Consider the following 3,323-nt stretch of genomic DNA (forward strand, 5'->3'; position numbering starts at 1 on the left):
TCTTTCCCTGTTAGTTTCTTCCTTGTGGAAGGAAAACTGACCAGAGTAGACCTTGATTCCTTAATTCTTCTCTGTACCAACTATTTCTAATGCCAATCTCCAAGATGATACCAAGGAAGTACAGTGCTGTGAAATGGGACTTTATGCTTTTAGAGGTTTAAAAAGAAAAATAGAAAGAAATTAGGTATGTTGTTGAGACTTATCATCCTCAAACTTTGTATTTTATACATGTAACCAGTTAGGAATGAGTATCTGGGGAAATAAATTTAGGTTCCGTATTTATCTTTTATTTTAAAGTGGTTTTTTTTTACCAGCTTCTCCTGTGCTTTAGTTTGAACATTTGAGTTTCTTGACCTGATTTCCATGTAATCTCAATTTACAAAGCTATAAAGAGGATCATATTTGTTCTAATCTCACTCTTCTGCCAACAGGAACCAAGCAAAATTAAATCATAGTAGACTTTGAAAATGGGCTTTTTTATACTTTGATGTTTTTTGTGTTATAAAGACCTTATTAAGGTCAGGTATATTGGTCTGCTTGCTGTTGAAATTTGCCTTCTAGCAAACATGTGTGCTTTCTTTTCAACCTTGTGTTTGCTGCCAAACCTAATGTGGTTGAATTTGGGGGGGAAAAGAAATATATTTTCTCACCAAGTGAACATATTCTAATGCTGCATCAAAGTTGCCCTGAAGCTGCACTGAACTTATCTTGTTCTCTTTATCTGTGTTGAGCTTTCTAAAAAAAGACAAACAAACAAACAAAAACATACAAAAAAAACACACCCCAAAACCTCAAAACACTATTGAGGCATATTTTGTCTCCCATAAGAATTGTAGCATAGTGTGGAATCTTAATTTCTCTCTGGTTTCGAGCGCTATAGAGGAATGCACTAGATAAGACATATTTGCTGTTTACCTAAAGCAACTGTAACATTGGAAGACCCATCTTTCTGTATTATATTGTATAATAGTTGCTATAACACTACTTGCATGTCTTCATGGTAAATTATATAAATATTTATAAAAATATAGAGAAACATATGCTTATATAAACTCATTCTTTCTCATTCTCCATTTGTAATTTCAAGATCACGGATGGAGAAATAACCGTTTTACTGTGTGCCTCGCGTACACTTGGGCCTTGCCTGTCTTCACTTTCTGAAAATACATTCTTGGCACGTGACACTTAAGATTCTTCTTGCCTTCCTTGCATATAATGCAAGGGTTGGCAGTCTTGAACAGGCCAAGATAGGTTATTTGATTTTCATTTTTAAAAATATTTTAATAGGGGGAAAATTACTGGGACATGCTTGTAATACTGGTTCAAAGATTTGTCTTGTTAATTACATAATGCTGTTCTTACGGTTAGAGTGGATCAACTGGGATGATAATCATGGGTCTGACGAATTGATTTTTTAAAAAAAATCCCTTAAAATTATCATTCTGCTTTCCTCTTTTAACTTCACTTTTTGAGGGGTGGTGGAGGAGTAATCTACAATTAAGAAATTCTCTTTTTTCTGCTCTACTTGCAAATTGTGCAAAAAGTAGCCAGCTTTACATCTTGACCCCTTTAGTCAGAAATGTGCTTGTAGTAACCATCGGAAAAGCTGAGAGGCTGTGGTGTGTTGTGTGTGTGTGTGATTTTATATCTGATTGACATTTCTCTGCTAGCAGTCAAAACTGGCAAAGATGGCAACTTAATGTTTTTCCTCTTTTTTAGTTCTTTCCATTTTTCTCACAACTTTTCCACTGTTTTTTCCTCCTTTTTCTAAATGGTACCCACAAACTCAAGGTCCAGAAATAGTCTTCCTGTGTAAGACTATTTTATTTTGCATGTAGAGAAAAGTGTTAACCAGAGATTTTTCTGCTTGATACTTTCAAAAGAAAACAAACTAATATTATGTATCAGTAGGTCCACTTGAAAGTACTACTATCTTACACAGGGTGGGGCAAAAGTAGGGTTTTAGTTCTTTGTATGGAAAACAATACAGTGACTAATAAATAATAATAATAGAATTAACTGTTTTGCATAGTCACAAGTGTAAACCTACTTTTGTCCCAGCCTACATAGAGATATTACGGTTTTTAAGTGCAATTTGTGCTTTTAGATAATACATGTCTCGGGCTAAAAAGAGAAGTTCACAGCCCTGAGTAAAGCCCTTTTGGCACAAGGATTTTTGTTTTTGTTTTATTTTAAAGTCTGATACAGAGAATGAGTTGTATTGTTGTTTTCAGTTCTTTCTTTTTTCTTTCTTTTTTTTAGTGATGGCATATTTCAAAATTCAGTGACAAACATAGATCATCCAAGTAATTTTAAACCAGTTTGGTTATTCTACCAAAGATGAGGGACATGGCCGTCAGTTAAAGTCAAGCCAAACTACACTAAAAGTATTATGGAGCAAAGTAAATTATCTTTTGAAAATCAAGTGTCTCATCATTTCTCCTAACCAGCAAAGTGGCTGGTTACCTTGCTCTTACCTTCCCTGTCTAGTCTCTGGAACTACTTGGGTGAAATGGAAGATGGAATTAGCAACATTTTGGTCCTTTCGGGTAGCATTCTTTCTAAGTTATGCTGCCAGATCTCCAGGGTGTACAGATGGGTAACGATTTTAAAATTCCACATAGTAATCTTTTTTGTTGTTGTTGTTGCCCTGGGGCACTATATTGGAGAAAAAGTTAAAGCATAAACTCAGATTCCAAAAAAAGATCACACATTGTTTAAAGACAGTCTATACAAGAGTTACAAAAAATAGTTGCCCAGGCATAAGCATACACAGGTTTGTTAATTATACACATATGGTTACAAGTGTGCTTGCAAAAAAGTTCATTGGAAATATACACAAGGCTCTGGAAATGTACACCTTGTAGTGTTACAATTCTATATTCAAACAAGGAAATTTGACAGTATGTAACATTCACTTACAAGTAGACAAAATGCAGAATACAATTCATCTTCTGTACAAAAAGGAAGGGCAGTCACATTACAAAGTGAGGGCTCCAACTGTAAGGAAAGCTGGGGCAGGGCCGAACTTTGCACGTCCTTTTGACTGTCACAAAATAACCAGAACATTCACATAGTAATCTTTTGCACAGCTTAAAGGCATTTAACTTTAACATATAGTCAACAAAAAAGGAAAATTGGGTCATACCAAATTTAACTTTAAAGCACAGATTATAAACATCTTTGAATGTTTAAGTCTTAGGCAGGCACCATCATTTTCAACTTGGTACGCAAGCTGGCCTTGCTGACAATGGCATAGCTACATTTACTGTTTTATTTTAGGTTGCATGTTGTGAAGTAAATGTTTTTTGTAACAGTTGCCA

This window comes from Myotis davidii, unplaced genomic scaffold, assembly GCF_000327345.1.
Source record: "Myotis davidii unplaced genomic scaffold, ASM32734v1 scaffold46, whole genome shotgun sequence".
NCBI classification, from domain to species: Eukaryota; Metazoa; Chordata; class Mammalia; order Chiroptera; family Vespertilionidae; genus Myotis; species Myotis davidii.